At 39.9% G+C, this 22,104-nt stretch overlaps 1 long non-coding RNA gene across 1 annotated transcript in view; it reads left to right on the top strand.

Moving 5' to 3' along the window:
* The window catches only part of LOC143435149 (uncharacterized), a 56,815-nt gene extending 36,402 nt beyond the window's left edge, over positions 1-20,413 (top strand). Inside the window, exon 3 of the long non-coding RNA XR_013105159.1 lies at positions 20,313-20,413. This is a non-coding gene — a long non-coding RNA (uncharacterized LOC143435149). The remainder of the gene's footprint in view (positions 1-20,312) is intronic.
* Positions 20,414-22,104: the final 1,691 nt, after the last annotated feature.

The raw sequence follows: 22,104 nt of genomic DNA, 5'->3' as shown, positions 1-22,104 counted from the left end.
AACAACCACCTGAGTCCCCCTTCCACTTGAGTGAGACCATGCACAGGGAAGGGCTGGAGAGGTCCGTGAACAGGGCTGGATTCCTCCTGCTACCGTCTATTGATCAGCAGTGGCCAGAAGCTTTAATCCTATTAGAGTCTGCAAAGCCAGTTTCCATCTCTGGCGCCTGACTCAGGTTTCAGAGCAAAGGGAAAATGTATGACATCATCCCTGCTTGCATCTGTGCTGGGTGGCTAATGAAATTACGCGATGGGTTTGAAGACTATTAAAGTCAATGTTGATTCTTCTTATTATTAAGAGTACTTTCAAATTTACTGCACCACGAGGCAGTTTTGAAAGCATCATTTTTCATAGGTATGTTCATCGCTCTGGATTTTAGTGCATATCTCCGTGGGATATTGGGAGCGAGGGCAGCACAGAGAATCAATTCTGAAATCTGCAGGATGAAAGTGCCTATAGTTCTGCTGGAGGGAGGAAAAGATTCTCGGAGTTTTCCATAATTAGGCATCATGATGACCTTGCATTGAAAAAAAAAGCCACAAAATGTGTTTGCCAAAGAAATGTGAACTACCACTGTTGCCCTTAACAACAGTTAATAGTGTGCAATTTAAGTAGTGTGCAAGAAAGAGATGAGTTCAGGCACACTGAGCAAAGACACGGAGCTAGCCTAAGGATTGCATTCTGGTGTGGGAGCAAGGGTGGGGACTGTGTTCACCCTGTCATCGGCAATCTCCCGGGCCCAGGTTAGTGAGAAATTCTCAGAAATTTTTCTTTTAAATACACAGAGAGAGAGAGAGAGAGAGAGAGAGAGAGAGAGAGAGAGAGAAACGGAGAGGGAGGGGGAGGGGGAGGGGGAGGGGGGGAGGGGGAGGGGGAGGGGGAGAGGGAGAGGGAGAGGGAGAGGGAGAGAAGTTAAGTTTATGTATCTTAATTGTACAACCCACTAGATCTGTATACACATACACGGCAATGTACACACTCACAGTGAATTGTCATCCAAATCAAGATGGAGACCATTTCTCACACTCTTTTTCCTTATTCACTCATTTATTATTATTTACAATTCAATTTACATCCCATGCACTGCCCCTCCTCCTCCCACAATCCTTCCTCCTCCCCACTCCCCTTCTCCTCTGAGTGGGTGGGGGAATCCCTGGGTATCCCACCCCCCTGACCCTGGCACATCAAGTCTCTGTGAAGCTAGGCATACCCTCTCCCATTGAGTCCACACAAGACATCCCAGCTAGAAGAACATATTCCACAGACAGGCAACAGCTCTTAGAAAAGTCCCCACTCCAGTTGTTCAGGACCCACATGATGATCAAGCTGCACATCTGTACATATGTGCGTGGGGCCTCGTTCCAGCCTGTGTATGCTCTTTGGTTGGTGGTTCAGACTCTGAGAACCTCAAGCGTTCAGATTATTTGATTCTGTTGATCTTCCTGTAGAGTTCCTATCCCCTTTTGGACCCACAATTCTTCTTTCTGTTCTTCCATAAGGGTCCCCAGGCTCCATCCACTGTTTGGCTGTGGGTCTCTGCATCTGTCTGAGTCCGCTGCTGGCTAGAGCCTCTCAGAGGGCAGCCATGCTAGACTCTTGTCTGCAAGCATAACAGACTATCATTAATAATAGTGTCAGGAATTGGTGCTTGTCCATGGGATGGATCTCAAATTGGGCTGATTATTGGCTGGCCAGTCCCTCAGTTTGTGCTCTATCTCTTGTCCCTGCATTTCTAGTAGACAGGATAAAATTTGGGTTGAAAGTTTTATGGGTGGGTTGGTGTCCCCATTGCTCCATTAGGGTTTCTGCCTGGCTACAGGAGGTGGTCTCTTCAGGTGTTATATCCCCAATGCTGTGAGTCGTGCTAAGGACACTCCCATTGAGTCTTGGGCACCTCCTTTATTCCAGTCTCTGTCTCTTCCTGGAGATGCCCCTACCTCCCCACCCCATCAGTTCCAGATTTCCATTTATTCTTCTGGCCATGTGGCCATCCCTGCTGTCCCTCCCCACACCTGAACTCCTCCCAGTCCCCTCCCCACTTCCTTTCCCACCCAGTTCCCTCCCTCCACCTGCCTCTTAAGACTATTTTGTTTCCCCTGCTAAGTGAGACTCAAGCATCCTTGCTTGGGCCTTCCTTGTTGTTTTGCTTCTTTGGGTCTGTGGAGTGTAGCATGGGTATCCTGTATTTTATGGCTAATATCCACTTATCAGTGAGTACATATACCATGCTTGTCCTTTTGGGACTAAACAGGATGATATTCTCAAGATCCATCCATTTGCCTAAAAAAATTCATGGTGTCTTTGTTTTTCAATAGCCGATTAGCGTTCCATTGTGTAGATGCACCATGTCTTCTTTATCCATTCTTCAGTTGAGGAACATCTAGGTTGTTTCCAGTTTTGGGCTATAACAAATAAAGCTATGAACATAGTTGAGCAAGTGTCTCTGTGGGCTGGTGGAGCATCTTTTGGATATATGCCCAGGAGTGATATAGCTGGGTCTTGAGATAGAACTATTTCCAGCATTTCCCACACTCTTAAAGAGGCTTTCCCATGATTGTCTCCATCACACCATACTCAGTATTTTGACTTTCAGATCTACAAGTCAGTTCTGTCTACAACTAATATAATTCACACAAATTCAAGTAAGTTGAATAGTCACATAAATGGAACCATACAGTATGTTATCCTTTATGTGGGGTAATTGTGATAGCCCAGGCAAACCTGAGGATATGCTATCCTTTGTAAGTGGTTCCTTTTGTCAACATTCTATTTCAAGACTCATCCATGCTGTTGTCCCTGGTGATGTGTGGGTTCATTCTCAAACAAAGCTGACCCGAACACCTTTGCCCATGACAGTTGATGGTTTTTTTTTTTTCTACTTTCTCTTGGTTTTCCTGCAAAGCCAAAACTTCTGGGTCATTTAAAATGCATTTGATTACCCAATTAATTTTTCTCTTTTAAGTTTTTATTTATTCTTTGAGAATTTCACATAATAGATTTTAATTACATTCTCCCCTCCTTTTTTCATGTCCTCCCTACCTTCATATCCATCCAACTTCATGTTATTTCTCTTAAAAAAGAAACCAAAGCCCAAATACACACACACACACACACACACATGGAAATCCAATTTGTGCTGGCCAACTACTGCTGAGTATAAGGTCTTCTGTGGAATGTGGTTGATGTACCCAGTGTCACTCCACTGAAGAAAACTGATTTTCCCTCTCCTAGCAGATTAAGGGAGGGGACTTTGTACCTTCTTTTCCTCCTCTAGCTGGGATTTTGTCTGACTTGAGCTCATACAAGCCTGTGTGTGCCATCAGAGTCTCTGTGAGACCATGTGTGCAGCTGCCTTGTCTGTCTGGAGAACACCATCTCTTTGAAGTCATCTACCACTGGTAGTTCTTGTAGCCTTTTGTCCCCCTCTTCCCCAAAGATCCCTAAGCAGTTTTGAGACATGGTACTTAGTAAAACTAAGTAGCGCAAGCTGGCCTGGTGACGTATGCCACCATGCTTGGCTGAATGTTTAGTTCTCTGCTATCACAGAGTCCCTTTCCAATGGGAGCAGGTAGAATGTTTGTGAATTGAATAGTTAAAAGTGACCAGTTGAACTCACACACACACTATTTAGTCTGTCTTTGCAAAACTGACTGAAATGTTGCCTCAGGATCCTGCTCAGCAAAAGTTCTGTAAGATTTCCAACAGTGAGACTGCCAGGGTTTATTTTGAAGAGGTTTAAAGCTTCAGTAAACTCAATCAACATTTTCAACTTAGAAATTACTGCTAGCCCATGCAATTGGTAATTGGTAAGTAACATTAGGCTGGACATAGAGGTAGGGCCCGATGGGAAGTGTGTCATTTCTGTGTATGTGGAAGAAAGACCTGCATTTCAGGATCTGTTCACAGCTGGAAGAACTCTCCAGATGTCTGAGGGCCACTCAGAATCACTGAACGGAGGCAGAATAAGATACACAAAGTAGCTGAGCAACATTCTGAATAAGCTGTAAGGGAGGACCGTGGGAGGAGCTAGACTCCCCACATAGGCACAGGTAGCAGTGGGCAGGCAGACTTTACCCAGGGCTGGCAGTGTGGCCCAGGTGGCATGAGTGAACAGATTCATGTATTCTCTGTAGGCAATTTGATGCAATGGGCTAGGCTGCTCCAAGCTGCTTGATGTCTCTTGGGAGGAATAAAGGCAGAAGAAGGCAGACACTGTTAGGATCACGTAGGTTTCTCCATATTGGAGGAGGCACGAGACTTTTGGAAGAAGCTTCGCTCCACCTCTAAAAATCCTGTTAATATCTATAGAAAAGGAGTGCAAAGAAACTGTGCCTGTGCTTAGACATGGGAGAGAGCACCTATTGGAAGAGAAATGGCTGAGTCTTTCAGGAAAGAAGAGGAGCCTGATCCTGGAGGCTGAGGAACAAGGATGCATTAGAGCAGGTTTGGCAACTGCTGATGCCAGCTTGTGACCTGTTCCTGGAAAGAAAGATTTATCAGAGCAGAGCTGTGCCTATTTATCTGCCATTTGTACCATAGTGATGGAATTCAGCAGTTGGAGTGGAGACCACATGAAGGTTGAAATAATTGCTTTCTGGACCTTCATAGAAAGATGCACTGAGCTCTGTTGCAGGCAGAGGGTAGCACACAGCTGGGTACGGGAGAGAGTGACAGTGTGCTGAGAAAGCAAGGCTGGTGACTACCAATGATTTAATGCTGGTGGGATGTGAAACAGACCCAGGGTGGTTGCATGGGGTGAGGGGACGGTAGCGCCGTGAAAGAATCTGGTTTGTTCATAAGGAAACCATCAGGATGGCAACCCTGGGTGATGAGGTTGAACAGCAGGACCCCAGCATCTTCAGAACTTTCCAGTCTCTGCAGAGCAGTTTTTCAGGCAGAGAGAACAGTTCTACTAAGTACCTACAGACAAATGCATGCACGTTGAATAGACCTAAACTGGTGATGAATTTCACCTACAAGCTGAAAAACCATGTGCAAAAGAGAACAGTTTCAAGGGATGAAACTGGTTCTTTCTAGTGGCTTGGGGGAGGGGCTTCAAGAAGGCACAGGGATGCTGCTAAAGGCCGAGTAGAAGATGAAGTAGGAAGATGGCTATGACAGGAATAGAGACGCCAGTGAGAGGCTGAATTGAGGGTCCAAGACCTTCACATGCACACCGTGCTCCTCGACCCCACTAAATAAATACATGCTAAAAAAAGTAAAAATTCTTCACCGCCACTCCACTGCATGAATTAAACAATTATTACCGCATGGATGATCTTTTTCACGCCTACTGCTTCTGCTTCCTAGAGAGGTTTTCTTTGCTCTTTGGCTTCTGGGGTGTAAGTTACACTGCTTAAGATAATGAATGAAAAAATACTGAGCTGGAAGAGGTGGGGTTTGGAGTTGAGAAGAAACTCAAGTCCTACGTGAGGGAATGTGATGAAACAGGGTATGCTGGACTTAGACAGAAGTTGGGAAAATATGGATATTGATTTTGGGCAGCCTCTTGGATAACGATGAGGAGGAAAAGGACTTGAAGAGTTTAGGAAGAGAAGGAAGAGGTATTTGAGATGACTCCTAGCACCTGTGAAGATAAAAACAATAGTGAATTCGAGGGTGTTTACTGTAGGTTTATGCTGGGTTCTATTGGATGCTTTTCAACAGCCTAAAGATGAAAACTGTTGTCATTTAATTCTTCGCTGTCAAACAGTTGTTTACATGTGACATTTTGCAGAGATTCAGCCCGATCTGATTAATTCTCCTTCCTATATATTTCTGTGTTGAGCTTTCAGTTTCATTTGAACAGTTTTGTTCAGGTCTAAGACAGTGAACACATTTCAAGTGTACAGTTTTGATAAATGTACACCCGTGAAATCATAACAATCAAGACAGAAAGTGGCCTGGGGAAAGTAAAAAGATGGGAGAAAGCCACTGTCCCTGTCCCTAGACCAATACTGCTGTGCTTTCTGTACTTGCAGATCAGTATTCCCCAGAGTTTTATAAAAGTTAAATCATATAACATATACTATTATCCTTTTAATTTTTGAGATTAGAATTATGTAATTTCTATCTTCCTTTTCCTCTCTCAAAGTCCACCCAATACCCCGCCTTGCTCTCAAGAATCGTGCCTCCTTTTCTCATTGTTTTTATATGCCTATATGTGTATACACACCTATATTCCTAAAGAAATCCTACTCAGTCTGTAAACGGTTACTTGTTCGCCTATGTTTTCAGGGCTGACCATTGGTGTTGGATAACTAGTTGGTGAGATCTTCCCTGGGGAAAACTATTTTTCATATTGTTAGCATCTTAGCTTACCTGTAGTTCTTTGTATAGGGTTGAGGCCTCATGGGTGTTCTTTCGTTCATTTTAGGGTGTCCATTGTTGTCCTTGTTTGGCTTACATTTAGGCAGTCATGTTGATGAGACTTATGGGCATAGCTTCTGACATTACTAGAAAACACAACCTCATAGCAGACTCCCTGATCTTGCTCTTACAATCCATCTCCCCACCCCCTCTTCTGCAATGTTCTCTGAGCCTTAGGTGTGGAAGTTGTTTTGTAAATGTATCTACTGCGACTTCACTCCACACACGAACACTATTTCTTCTACAAGGGAAATTCTGGCTCCTTTTATTCAGAATATTTATTTTGAAATTCCCATTTTTAATTTTTTTTTTTTTGGTGTATGTATCCATAGTTTAGCCCTTCTCACTGTTGAGTATTATTCTACTGAATGGATATCCCACAGAGTACTTATTCGCTCACTGATAGATGTTTGAATTGTGTCCAGTTTCTTGGCCATCATAATAAAGCTGTGTATAAATTTATGGTTCTGCTGGGTAAGTAGTCTGGAAATGAAGAGATGGATTATGTGGTAGATGTATGTTTTGCTAGCTAAGAAATTGCCAACCCGTTTTCCCAAATTATTGTTATACTTTACATTCCCACTTGAAGTGCACCAATGTTGGCTTTGTGTGAATTTCTCACTAACACTTGGTCTGCACAGACTGTTTCATTATGTAAATAGGAGCACAGAGGCAGATGAGCGATATTGAACACGTGCTTATTTGATGCCAATATGTCTTTGGTGAGGTATCTGTGCACACTCTTAGTCCATTGGGAACTGAGCTACTATGCTCTAAGAAATGATTTTAGCAGGTCTTTCTGTACTCTACACACAAGCACTTTAACAGATTTAAAAATGTATTTTCCAATCTATGTTTTTGCTTCTAATTAGCAGAGCCTTTCAGAGTTGATGTTTTAAACTTTGATGAAGTCTAATTTATTAATTTTTTATGGATTATACTTTTGGTGTCATAGCTAAGAAATCTTGATATATTCTAAGATCATGGAGATTTTATCATGTTTTTTTTCTTGAAATATTAATAGTTTGAGTTTAATTTCATATAGTTTTAAGCTTGGAAAAAACCTCGACTTTTGCACCAAGTATGACACATGAATTAGGGGTCTTCCTTTTTTTCCTTCTTCCTCTTCCTCCTGTTTAAGGTTATCAATTTGTTCCTACATCATTTATTGAAAAGAATATCTTTTCCTCCACAAGCTTGCTTTCATACATTTGCAAATACAATCCATATGTTTATGAGTTCATTCCTGGTTTCTTTATTATGCCCCATTGATCTACTTGTCTGTCTTGATAGTCATACCACAGGATCTTGATTGTTGTAGTGTTGTAATTGTTTAGATTAGGGGTTGTTAGCATTCCACTGTATTTTTTTTTTTTTTTTTGTCAAATTGTCTTGGTTATTCTGTTCCTAATGCTTTCCATATTTTGGAATCAGTTTGCTAATCACTAGGATCTGACTTACATTGCATTGACTCTGTAGATCAATTTGGAGGGCATTAGCATCCTAGTGTGGTCTTCCAACTCATGAATATAGTTCTAAGAAAATGGTTTATCATCTTCCATGTAGGTCCTAGACAATAATGTATAATCTCTAAATATTTAACTGTTTTTGGATGTCATTGCAAATAGTACTTTTTAAAAAAAACTTGTGGTTCTTTTGTTCTCACTATATACAAATGCAATTGATTTCCACGTATTGATCTTAACGCCTGTGACCTCAATAACTCACTTGCTAGTTTTAATAGACTAGTACATTTATTTATTTTGAGTTGGGAATTGAATCAAGGGTTACAAATATTCTATTACTTACTCTATTACGAAGCTATTATTTACCAGCCAACCTATTTGTCTAGCCCTAGACATAACTTTTTTTTTGTTTTTTGGTTTTTTTTTGTTTGTTTGTTTTTTGTTTTTTTCGAGATAGGGTTTCTCTGTGTAGCCCTGGCTGTCCTGGAACTCACTCTGTAGACCAGGCTGACCTCAAACTCAGAAATCTGCCTGCCTCTGCCTCCCAAGTGCTAGGATTAAAGGCATGCGCCACCACCACCCGGCTAGAAATAACTTAAAGAGCAAACTTGACAGGCACCATGCTTACAGGTGAGAGCTAGCCTGTCTTGACATTGGTCTTAGAGTTACTTTTTAAAAAATTTGGTAGAGGTTGTCCTCTATATTCTAGGAATGGCTCTGTGGTAGTGTCTATGAAATCAAAAGTCTTTACTGGAGAAAGAGTTTGAATAAAGTGAAGATAAATGGTTATGTCTAGATAGGAGCTGTGGTGGAGCATGGTAAGACATATCCCGTGATGAAGGAGGATGACAAGGATGGGAGGTAACCTGTAAAGTATGTTCAAGGACATTTCACACATGCCAAATGCAAAGGTGGCTGCAGGAGATGCTCACTACCACTTTTGGGTTGTCATAGCAAGTTGTTCTTGTCCTCTGTGGTGGGGAGCATCTTGGAACCCAGAAAGGAAGCATTGGAGTGGGAAGGATGCTGGCTATGTCTGTGTGATACTAAATAGCTGGGCAGTAACTGGAGAATTTAGCCAAAGCCCCTAGAAGCGTATTTCCATTCCTGGGCTTAGAGGAGCCGTTAGAGGTACTGCTTATTGGATGTCACAGAGACAGAGATAAACTACAAAATAGCATGCTATAGTGACAGACTGGTTATAGTAAATAATATATTTTTAAAAGCAGTATTTAATATGGACTTGAAATATGTTTATATCCTGTGTTACAATAAACTACTTTTAGCACATATGGATTATATAAGATAATGGACTTTATTGGGATATATATATATATATATATATATATGTGTATGTATGTATGTATGTGTGTGTATTATACTTCGATAATATTCATTCCCCCCCCACCTTGTTCTGTCTTTCCTCCAGGTAGTCACTCCTCTCACTTTGTCTTTTTCATGTGCTTTTATTAGTGTGTGTTAATTATGGGTAGTGGGTTTCATAACATTTTCAGATACATAACATACTTTGATATATCTACTTCCTCTTCCTCCCACTTCTGCCATTGTCTTCCTCTTTCCACTTGTCTTTGTCATCCTTTATCCCCTTGTGTGTATGTTTATTTTAAAATTTCCATGCAATATATTTTGATTAGATATTTTCTCTCTCCAAACTCTTCCTAACCCCTACCCATCTCTGTATCCACCAGCTTCATGTTTTTTCTCCTTCTCCTCTCTAAAAAACCCCAAACAACAAAAGAAATCTAAATGATTATTTATTTATTTTCATGTGACCCACATAGTTAATTAGGGTTACTTACAGGAGCATGTGTGAGGGGCTGTCCATAGCGGCATGGGAACCTTACCAGTGGCCACACCATTGAAGAAGCTGCTTCTCCTTTCTCAGCTGTCATTAGCTGCATATAAATCCTACTCTATGACAGGATGTTGGAGATGCCCAATACTGTGCAGATGACCCCAGTTCAAGAGTATAACTGCTCTGTCATCTTCAGCCGTCACAGCTCTACATCATGTTCTGCTCTCTGCTCCTTCCTCTGGCTCTTATATTCTTTCTGTCTGTGATGATCCTAGAGCCCTGGAGTGGAAATAGAGGCATCCAGTTTATAGCTGAACATTTGGCTGTCACTTATTCCTATCACACTGACCAGTTATGAGGCTCTACAGTTACCATTACCAATCAGAAAGAAGGTTCTCTGATCAAGGCCTATAGCAACAAAAATCCCCATAGTTATTTACATGGGAAATCCCCATAGTTATTTACATGGCAAAAAAAAAAAAAATACCCATAGTTATTTACATGGCAATTTGAAGGACACACCATATCTACAAAGCAAAATAATATCTATATCTTCTCCCCCACCCGGGGTCCATGATGTCCCCAGCCATAGGTAGTTGACAACTTTTACAGTACCAGATAAAGAGCACCTCCTATAGAGTGGACATCGTATTCAATCAGAGTTCAGTTAGTTACAATTGTAACATACTTATCACTATTGCACAGATAAGAACATCTTGCCTAGCTTGTCAGCAGTGCTGTTCACAGCTGGATAATAGTGTTGAGGATTATTCTCCATCCACATCCTAATAGCACCTTTTGTCACTGTGAGGCTATCCTGTAGGGAGGAGGCCACTAACCCAGTTACAGTGTGATTTCTCTATACCCTGCAGCCAGAGTGTTTGGTGTCTTTAGCAATAGAATATTACCATTTTGTTCTGGTAGGCAATGAACAGCAGCACCAATTGCTAGTATTTGATTTGAGAATGCCAGGGGCTTCCCTGGCCAACAAATACAAGGAGAGAGCTCATGCCTGTCACTGGGGTCTTTATTTAATAAGAATGTTTCTGACAGGTTTGTCCACTTGTACAGTGTATGTACCTACTTTCAAAATCATATATATATGTATATATATACATATATATGTGTGTGTATGTATGCATGTGTGCACATGCATGAACTTATACATGACATATATATGCATGGTATATTAGCCGATTAGTACACTTGTGGAGGCTAAGTATCTTCCTTTGTCACTCTTATTGTTTTGAGATAAGGTCTTTCATTGAACCTAGAGCTTGCCATTAGCTAGATTGGTTGACCAGTAAGCTCCCAGGATCCATTTGACTGGCTGACCAGTAAGCTCTCAGGATTCATTTGTCTCCAAGCCCGATGCAAGTGCTGTAAGTTACAGGCATGCGTTACAATGCTTGGCTTTTACATGGGTGCTATGAATCCAAACCCAGGTACTTTTCACGTTCACGTGTTTCCACAGCAAACACTTACCCACAGAGCCACCTCCCCAGTCCTTTATAATCAGCTCCTCCTGTATCAACTTTCCATAAGTGTTTTTCAGACATAGTTTTGGTTTACTCCTTCCTACTCATATGTCTCTTTCACTGTGTCCACCTTTTCCACTGTAATCTTTCTGCTCAGCCTTCCCCTTCCATATCTCCTGCATTTGATTCTGCATCTCAAAGCCTCTTTTCTCTCTCTGATGGCCCCATTTGTAGTTTACTAGACTCTGTACACACCCATTCACATATAAATACATATACATTTGAAGTTGGAATTTACCTATGAGAGAAAACATATGGTATTTTATCTTTCTAAACCTAGGTTACCTAACTTACATGATATCTTCTAGTTCCATACATTTTCCTGAAATTTTTATAACTTCATTTTTTTAGTGTGGAATAAAATCTTATTATATATTTATAACCACATTTCATTACCCTTTTACCAGTTGATGGACTTCTGTGCTGATTCTGGTTTTTTTTTTTTTTTTTTTTTTTCTGTGAAGAGTCACAATAAAGATGAGTGAGCAAATATCTCTGTAGTAGGATACACAGCCCTTTGGGTATACAGCCAGGGGCAGTCTAGCTGGTCATATGATTGTTCAAGGCTTAGTTTTTAAGAAACTAATGTCCACAGTGGCTACATGTCCACAGGCTACATCCCCACCTGCTGTCTTCACACTCTGACCAGCATTTGTTGTCACTTGGTTTCTAGCTAAAGCCATTGTGATTGGAGTGAGCTAGAATGTCAAGGTAGACTTAAGCATTTCTCTGATGGATAATGAGGTTGAACCCTTTAAATTTAGTCATGAATCCTGTTTGATTCCTTCACTCATTTTTTTTATTGGGTTGTTTTCTTGTTGCGTAGTTTTTAAAATTTATTTTGTGTGTATTATGGTTGTTAATCCTCTGCCAGATGGCAGAGGTTTTTCCCAATTCTATAGGCTGTTTCTTTCCCCACTTAACTTTACTTTGTGGTACAGTAGCTTTTAAATTTCACAAGTTCCCATAGGTCAATTATTGGCCTCATTTCCATACTGACGAAGTCCTATTTGGAAAGTCCTTATACATGCCTGTACATTGTAGTGTTTCCTGTTTGTCTTTTCTTTAGCAATTTCAGAGGTTCAGATCTTACATTAAGGTCTTTGATTTGTGTGGGTTTGGTTTTTGTTCAGGTAGAGATGCAGCTCTGGTTCCTCTTCTATGTGAAGGTAATATTTTCTCCAGCTCTGCTTGTTGAGAATACTGTCTTTCTCCAATGTGTACTTTTGGCATTGTTGTAAAAAAGCAGGAAGCCATAGTTATATGGGCTTATATCTGAGTTCTCTATTCTAGTCCATCTCACATTTCTTTATTACCATGGCTCTGCAATGTAACTCAAAAATTGGAAATACTGATATCAGAACAGTATTTTTTATTTTATTTTATTTTTGCTCAGGATTACTTTGGTTATCTGGAATCTTTTGTATTTCCATATGAATTTTAAGACTAAAAAATTATATTCCTTGAAAAATGGTATTGGAATTTTGATGAAATCTTTCTTTTTGCCAAAAAAGAATTGAATCAGTAGGCTCCTAGTATTTCTTTTTGAAATTTACTGTTTTAAATTATATAGAATTACACCATTTTTGTTTGTGTTTTGAGGCAGGATTTCTCTATAGAGTCTTGGCTGGGCTGGAACTTGCCTTGTAGATTAGGCTGTCTTCAAACACATAAATCTTCCTGTCTCTGCCCCTAAACACTGGGATTAAAGGCATGCACCACCACACCAGCACCATAATTTCTTTACTGGGAGTTGGATGTGTTTGCAGTGAGAAGAAAGGCTGGCATGATGAGAGGTTTATGTGGACATTCTGGACTTAGGCAAGGCTTTGTTATATTATATAAATATTATATTAATATTTCATGTTTGTCATGTAGAAGTCCTTTGTTCTGGGACAAGGATGGTAGGAATTCAGTGGCCAGAAACATAGACCCCCCTTCTCCTCCAAGCTTTCTGTTATCTTATCCATTCAATCAGATTTTGCTTTTTTCTGAGAAAAAAATCTATACAATATTAGGATACAACATCAAATTTTGTTCTTTTAAGAGCTTTGTGTGTGTGTGTGTGTTTGAAAACTACTGGACTAGATCAATAAAAGTGATCAATAATGAAAGCCTTCTTCAGGAACAAGGAGTAAAAATGTCAAACAGAAATGTACTCTTTGCCAGGTAGATGGCAGCGGTGGGAGGCAGTTTCTTTCCTAGCACCAGGTCCTGTTAAGGCCACAAATTATAGTTAACAAATATTGCTTGGGACATACATTAAAATTTTATTTGATGGTAATCTGAAATTCAAATTTAACTGGATATCCTGTGCATTTATTTGCTATATCTGAAAGCCCCAGTCATACATAAATTATAACAAAATTGTGAATGGATCTTTCAATATAATGAGTTTTTTCTAAACATTGAGAAAAAAAAATCTCATATCTTGGCTACATACATCAGAGCATGAGAATCTTGTGTTTTTTTTTTTTTTTTTTTTTTCCCCACACAAAATTTCCCTTAGCCAGCAAGCCTTTCCTGTTGCCACCTATAAAAGGAATCATCCAGAAGGGCTTGTTTCTCCCTCAGGACATTGAGAACAAATTAGTGTAACTTCTTTCATTAAGCTAACTTTTCCAGTTCTTTCTGAGACAAGCTCTCATGAGTCTTCCTTTTTTCTTTTTATTATTACGGTGACAGTACTTCCCAGAGCTTCACAGTGAGATATTGGGGATGGAGCGGCAGGGCTTCTGAAGGTGTTGATTTAATGTCATCACTCAGGGAATCTGAGGGAGACCTGGAGATGCTGGACGCTCCATTGTGTTGCCTCTACTCACATATGATACTCTGTATCTCCTCACCTCACCCTGTCCTGCAAAAAATTATTTTCTACACTAAGTATAAAAAGATAATAGCGAGATAAAAAGATACTAATAAAGCCTTGCTCTATTGCAAAATCTTGCTCAATCCTTAAAAAAAAAACCCATTAATATTTTATTAATTTCTCTATTTTCCTTTTTTGGGTGTATGGTGTATGTGGTTGTGTGTGTGTGTGTGTGTGTGTGTATGTGTGTCTACATGCCTGTAGAGGTCAGAGGTCGGAGTTGAGAATTAGTATCCTCAATTAGTATCTATCTTACTCTTTTGAGCCAGGGTCTCTTGTTTGATTTGGAGCTTGCTTATCTACCCAGACTGGCTGGCCAACAAGCCCCAGGGATCTTCCTGTCTTTGACTCATAGTTCTAGGATCACAGACACACAGGGCTATGCCTGACTTTGTACATGCGTGGTGCAAAGTATGTTACCACTGAGCTGTCTTCCCGGCCCACATCTGTCCATTACCTGTTCAACCAGAGAGTAAGCTTCATGAGGGCAAATACGGTGTCTACCTGTTTCCTCATATGTCTTCCACTGAGAATAATGTTGCAGATAGGGTTGCAATAAATTCTGCATGAATAAATTACACCTGGCGAGCAGGGCAAGACTGTGTCTAGAAGAACATAAGACGTTATATAACCTGGTGTGCAATCTAAACAACTTTAAACTTGTCCATTCTATCTCTTGTGTTTCAGTGAAGTCTTCCAGTGACTGACAAAGAAACTCAGTTCCCAGTTACGTTTTGACTCAGGTTAGCATTAAAAATTGTTATCAAAAATGTCTTGGGAGGCTCAACAGTATCCAATAGTATCCAAGCGTCTATTATCTGAGTTGTTTGAGGCTAGAAGCTAAACATCACAGCCAAAAGCAGCTTAGGGGAGAAAATAATTATTTCAGTTTGTGCTTTTAGGTCATAGTCCAGCACTGAGGGGGTCCAGGGTAGGAAGTCAAGCAGAAACTATGAAGGAATATATTTCTGTTTCCCCTACTTTTTCATCTCAGATAGCTTTCTTATGTAGCAAAAGGCTACCTACCCTGGGATGATCCCTCCAACAGTGGGCTGGGTACAGCTGGATAGAACAACCAGATAATTCCTCACAGTCATGGCCACAGGGTGATCTGATCTGATCAGTACCCCAGTTGAGACTCCCTTAGATGACTCTGGGTTGTGTCAAGTGGACAGATGAAGCTAGTTAGGATACTTGTCTTTACCATTGGAATTCAATAATGACAAATACTATTATGAGAAAGGGTTCTTGACAGTTAAAATTAGCTCCGCATCTTGGTCAGTTTATAGCATAAGAGGTTAAAGGGTAACAGTAATAGTCCCCTTGAAGTATATGCCCAGTGCTGTGCATTTACCACCATGTTCAGTCCTCAGAACCCTGAGTTTTATAGAAGAGACAAAAAAAAAAAAAAAAAAAAAAACAACAAACAAAAAAACAAAAAAAACCCCAAGTAAATATAACACCAAAAACCAAACCAGAAATAAGAAACAGCAAGGTGGAGTGACGACAGGCCCACGGTGACACAGCTGGGAATCTGCAGAGCTGGGATACAGACTGTTTTACATTTCCAAATTATCATAGTGATCATAGTGACTATGTAATATACAATTCTCTGTGAGAAAGAAATTTTTGGTTAGGTTTCACTTTATTACATATCATAATCTGGTACAGTTGTTCCTCTTTAACCATTCACTCTAATAATAGACTAAGTTGATTGTATGCTTCTAGAATTATGGGCAAGAATTCTTTGTTTTTTTTTTTTTCTGTTATACATAGTTTTTCTTTAGTAAGTTAAAAATATTTTATTATAATTTCAAATTATAATATGTTTACATCATATCCTCCTCCCAACCCTTCCCATGTACCTTCCTTCATCCTCTCTCTCAAATTCTTGGCCTTTTTTTCTTTAATAATTGTTACACACACACACACACACACACACACACACGCCCCTCTCTAAATATAGAAAAAACAATATACTCAGTCTTTATAATGTTACCTGTGTATATGTTTCAGGGTTGACCACTTAGCATCTGGTGACCAATTGGTAGAGGCTCTTCTCTGGGGAAGGCCATATTTTCCCCTCTCAGAACTCCCCACTGACTTGTAGTTCTTTGTTTAGAGTTGAGGCCCTGAATCTTTCAGTAACTCTTATTCTTCAACTAGAAGAACTATCATGTCAGTAAATGTCACCTCACATTTTAACTAATTTGAAAAAACAAAATCAAAACCCCAAAGCCAAACCCCCCCCCAAAACAAACAAACAAGACCACCCAAATCCAAAACAACAAACAGGAGCAGCAGAAGTTGTACATCTACTGAGAGCAAGGGGATGCTGTATGCGTTTATGTGTGTCTGAGAGCAAGGGGATGCTGCATGTGTTTATGTGCGTATGACCTTTATTTTTTCCTGTTGAGCTTCTTTCATTTTACTTGTAGACTTATTAAGACTGTTGGCTTGCTTTCTTCCCCAGATCTCTAATTTTAAAATGTGGTTTCCAGCTATGTGTTAATTTTAGTACCATTTTACTTCATTAAAATAATTGGCAACTTCCTTGAGTTCATCACAATGGGAGTTTACCTATTTTTAACTGTCTAAAACTCAATGTAGCAGTGCTATTTTTACTCGGAAAATAATTCTTCCTACGTTCTTTCTGAAAAATTTCCCCTATAAAGGTGGGTACTTACATCACTTCCATTTCACAGTGGAGAAGAGCCAGGGCTCCAAGAAGTTAAAGAACCCATAAGGGGTGTCTGAACACCAGCTCCAGCCCCTGCCTCACATCGATGTCCTTGGTCATAAAAAGGGTCAACCTGAAGATGTCTGCAAACTCTCAACTCTGCCTCCTATTTATGGGCTGCCATCATCCTTCACAGCATTTAAAACATGATCAGACTCTGTCATCCAAAAAGAGTTGTGCTTTTCCTCAGTGTTTGCCTAATTATCACTGGATTACCTTCTTCTTCAATCATAGCCCATCCTGTTTGGGAATGGCTGTAAGAGTGATGCCTGGCAAAGGCCCATGAGGTGTCACCTCTCTTTTCTAGTGAGCATCCAGTACTGCCTTACTCCTCATCTTGCCTCCCTGCACTCTCAGCATCCCTGCATTTGGGGGATGTTTCTTTGGCTCCTTAATGGCTCTTTCTGCTGGTTTGGCCTCTTTGACCCTTCCCTCCACACTGCTTGCTTAAGGGCAGTAAACAGACCTCCAAAGAAGTAGATAGAAAGGCAAAGATTATTGACACACTAGCAGCAAACTGTCCAGCTGATAAAAACAAAACCAGAATTCTTGGGGTTTTCTGTAGAGAAAGTCCACATTAAAGTGTAAATAGAAATTCTTGGGAAGGACAATACCACGTGGCATTTGATCGAGAGGTCAGGCCTAGGCCTCCCTTTTGTTGGTCCTCGTTTCTTGCCCCAGTCTTGAAATATCTTCTTTGTATAGATTCCTCCCAATTCCTCTTCTGAGGTTCTCGTGTGTGCAGTTTGCATAGGCAGTTCTGCCTAGCATGTACAGTGCACACTTGACCTTCCTCCCCAAACATCCCTCCAGGTAGGCATCTGCTTCAGCCTTTTAGTTAACACAGCTTTGATCCTCAGGCTTCACCTGTCACTCCTCCGTTTTGCTCACAGCTCACATCTAATCAGCTCTCACATCTGTCATAATATGTTCAGAAATCTGACCACTCTTCAAGCATCATACTTGTCATCCCAGTTTAAACTTCCTGCCTGTCTCCTGAGTTGTTGCAATGGTGTTACTCTTCTTTATACCACTCTCTTCCCCATGGACCAGCCAATGTAATTACTGCAGAATTCTGGTCCTTCTCTGATGGGAAGCCATCACTGATTTCTTATTTCCAGAATCCTACATGATCTGGCTTTTCTCTCTGACCTTTGAACTCACCTTCAGCCACCTTCTCCTTGCTGTCCTCCAGTCTATCCATAGTGGCCTTGTCACATGGAACTTAGTTATGACTATAACTGCTTTGGTTCCTCATCTATCCAGAACACCACCCTCCCTGACCCCTACTTCTGCTTTACCTCTCTGCTCAAAACCTCTACTAGGGGGTTTTCTATAATCTACATAAAATAATGCCCTCACCTAGAGCATGTTTATCATGTATTTACATTATGTAGAGCAGTGTCATCACCTGGTACAAGGTGATAGAAAAAATTTGCTCTTGGTGAAAAAAAAAAAAGAATCAGTTAATTCCAAGTAAGAAAATAATTTTGGTTTTGTGGTTTCTTCTTGAATGTCTTTGATTTAGTTCTGGGTTCCAGCACTACCTTGGTTAATATTTTTTTTTTATTGTCATGGGAAAGATAATTTTTCTTAATTTACTTATCTATAAAATTAAGGGTTTCTCTATCTAGTGTGTAAGCATGCATACTAAGGCTTAAGCCGCTTCTACATCTGTATACCTGTGTTTGCAGTGCTGGAGACTGCACATTTCATCAACACCACCTACTCACTGTGGAATACTTCTTCCTCATCAGCACATTATGTACTTGTGCTCATATGAGGAATAGCTGTGTGATATGTTGCCAGGCATAAGCTAATATTGACAGGACACAAAGTTGTCATACAATGTACATTAAAATATCAGAGAGGATTCAAGACTACCTGTACAATAATATGGCCACACACAAAATTTTCATTTTGCTATGTTTACTTGAGTAGAGAAGATATACATGAGTGTAGTGGGCATTATAACTCAAGGAACACCCTTGGGGAATGTCTTACCAGTGAATTCCCGTGGTTTCATTACTGTGTTGGAAAATTGATTGGTTCAAAACCACTGGTGTTATCATGGTATTGCTAGAGGGAAGAGATGTGTTCTCTGACTTTATAGTTTGTGTAGGTTGAAAGACAGAATTATGTGTGTGATAGATGCTTGCATAGTATCTTAGTAAGGGTTTTATTATGAAGAGACACCATGACTATGCAACTCTTATAAAAGAAATCATTTAATTGAGTCTGGCTTACAATTTAGAGGTTTAGCATATAATTATCATGACTGGAAGTGTGGCAGTGTCTTAGTTAGGGTTTTACTGCTATGAACAGACACCATGACCAAGGCAGCTCTATAAGGACAATATTAAATCGGGGCTGGCTCACAAGTTTAGAGGTTCAGTTCATTATCATCAAGGTGGGATCATGGCAGTGTCCAGGAAGGCATGGCGCAGAAGGAGCTGAGAGTTCTACATCTTCATCTGAAGGCTGCAAGAAGACTGGCTTCCAGGCAGCTAGGATGAAGGTCTTAAAGTCCATGCCCACAGTCACATACCTACTCCAACAAGGGAGCACCTCTAAATAGTGCCACTTTCTGGGCCAAGCATATTCAAGTCACGACAGGCAGTATGCAGGCAGGCATGTGCTGCTGAATGAGCTAAGAGTTCTCCATCTGGATCTGCAGGCAGCAGTTAGAAACAGTGAGCCAGTAGGCTCAGCTTAAGCTTCAGAGATCTTAAAGCCCAACCACAGTGGCATGCTTTCTTCAAAGAGCCATATCAATTCCAACAATGCTGTACCTTCTAAGAGTGCCACTCCTAATGAGCCTATGGAGACATTTTTATTCAAGGCATCAGATTTGGTATGGTTGGTACTTGAGATTCAAGCTGGAAAAAGTATGGACTGTGATTATTTGGAAGTTTGCTTCATAGAGAAAGGAAACTTGACCTGTGTTTGGAGATTCTTTACTCTCAAGAGGCTATTTACAAAGAATGATTTTCTTCTCTTCTTTCCATTGTCCTAGTGTGATGGCACCTTGAATGGTACTAAGAATCAGATGTTTGTGCTATCCCTTTGTGAATAAGCCCTCTGGGAATCATCCTATTTCACATGGGTTATCTGATTCTGTTTGGAATGTGAACCAGTACAGACACATAATAAAATTTACTTTTAATTGGGACTCTATAGGTTATAATTATTTTTGTTCAACAAGGTATACAGGGTACTGCACCTTTTACCAAATGATGAACTTGGTATCTGACCAAAGGAGACAGAGTTAAATTTCTAAATTCTGAACATTTTGGTTGAAGTCCTTTGACTTGCTGTGGTGCTTTGTTGGCCCCCATAGATCAATGTGTTTGAAGGTTTGGCCCATAGGGAGTGGCACTATTAGGAGATATGGCCTTGTTGGAGTAAGTATGGCTTGTTGGAGGGAGTGTGTCACTGTAAGAGCAGGCTCTGAGGTCTCTTATACTTAAGCTCTGCCCAGTGTGACACATAGTTTTCTCCTGTCTGCCTGTAGATCAAGGTGTAGAACTCTGAGCTCCTTCTCCAGCACCATGTCTACCTTTACTCTGCCATGCTTCCCACCATGATGATGATGGATTAAATCTGAAACTGTAAGTTCATCCCAATTAAATGTTTTCCTTTATACAAGTTACCTTGGACAGCAGGATAACTGCATTCAAGAAAACACAGGAAATAACTAATTCCATACAGCAAATCCAAGGGAAGCGCTCTCTCTCTCTCTCTCTCTCTCTCTCTCTCTCTCTCTCTCTGTCTGTCTGTCTGTCTCTCTCTCTCTCTCTCCCTCCAACATCAAAAATAGCAAGGAATAACAATCATTGGTCATTAATATCTGTCAACATCAATGGACTCAATTCCCCAATAAAAAGAAACAGGTTAACAGAATTGATGCGAAAACCAAATCCATCATTCTATTGCATATAAGAAACACATCTCAGCAATAAAGATAGACATTACTTCAGAGTAAGGGGCTGGAAAAAATTGTCCAAGCAAATAGACCCAAGAAGCAAGCTGCATTCTAATATGTAATAAAATAGATTTTCAACCAAAATTAATCAAAAGAGACAGGGAAATCTACAAAGATGATATCTCAATTCTGAACATCTATGCCCCAAAACAGAAGGGCATCCAATTTTGTAAACATTGATAAAGCTTAAATTGCACATCAAACCCCACACATTAATACATTAATAGTAGGAGACTTCAACACCCCACTTTCACTAATTGACATGTCATCCAGACAAAAACTAAACAGAAATAACAAAACTAATAGACATTATGAATCAAATAGACCTTATGGACATCTATAGACTATTTCACACAAATACAAAAGAATATACCTCCTTTTCAACACCTCATGCATCCTCCTCCAAAATTGACCATGTACTTAGTCACAAAGCAAGCCTCAACAGAGATAAGAAAATTGAAATAATGTCTTGTATCTTATCAGACCACCATGGATTAAAGCTGGACTTCAACAACACCAGAAACACCAGAAAGCCTACAAACTCATGGAAATTGAACAACTCTCTACTCAATGATCTCTGGGTTAGGGAAGAAATAAAGAAATTAAAGACTTTTCTAAATTCAATGAAAATGAAGGCACAACATATCCAAATTTATGGGACAAATTTAAAGCAGTCCTAAGAGGAAAGTTCATAGACTAAAGAAATTAGAAAGTTCTCATATTATCATTTTATAAGTATACATGAAACCTCTAGAAAAAAGAAGCAAGCACATCAAAGAAGAGTAGAAGGCAGGAAATAATCAAAATCAGGGCTGAAATCAATCAGTAAGAAACAAACAAACAAACAAAATACAAAGAATCAATGAAACCAAAAGCTGGTTCTTTGAGAAAATCAACAAGACAGACAAACCCTTAGCCAAATTAACTAAAAGGCAGAGAGACAGTATCCAAATCAACAAAATCAGAAAGAAAAGGGGGACATAACAACAGACACTGAGGAAATCCAAAGAATTATTAGGTCTTACTTCAAAAGCATGTATTTCACAAAATTGAAAAATCTTAATGAAATGGATGATTTTCTAGACAGTTACCACTTACCAAAGTTAAATCAGGATCAGGTAAACTGTTTAAACAGCCCTATAACCACCCCCAAAATGGATGAAGTCATTAAAAGTCTCCCAACCAAAAAAAAAAAAAAAAAAAAAAAAAAAAAAAAAAAAAAAGCTCAGGCCCAGATGGTTTTAGTACAGAATTCTACCTAGACTTTCAAAGAAGAACTAATACCAATACTCCTCAAACTAGTCTACAAAATAGAAACAGA

This window comes from Arvicanthis niloticus, chromosome 19, assembly GCF_011762505.2.
Source record: "Arvicanthis niloticus isolate mArvNil1 chromosome 19, mArvNil1.pat.X, whole genome shotgun sequence".
In the NCBI taxonomy this organism is placed as follows: domain Eukaryota; kingdom Metazoa; phylum Chordata; class Mammalia; order Rodentia; family Muridae; genus Arvicanthis; species Arvicanthis niloticus.
The sequence above is the reverse complement of the archived record's forward strand: the minus strand, read 5'-3'. Positions and strand labels throughout refer to the sequence as shown.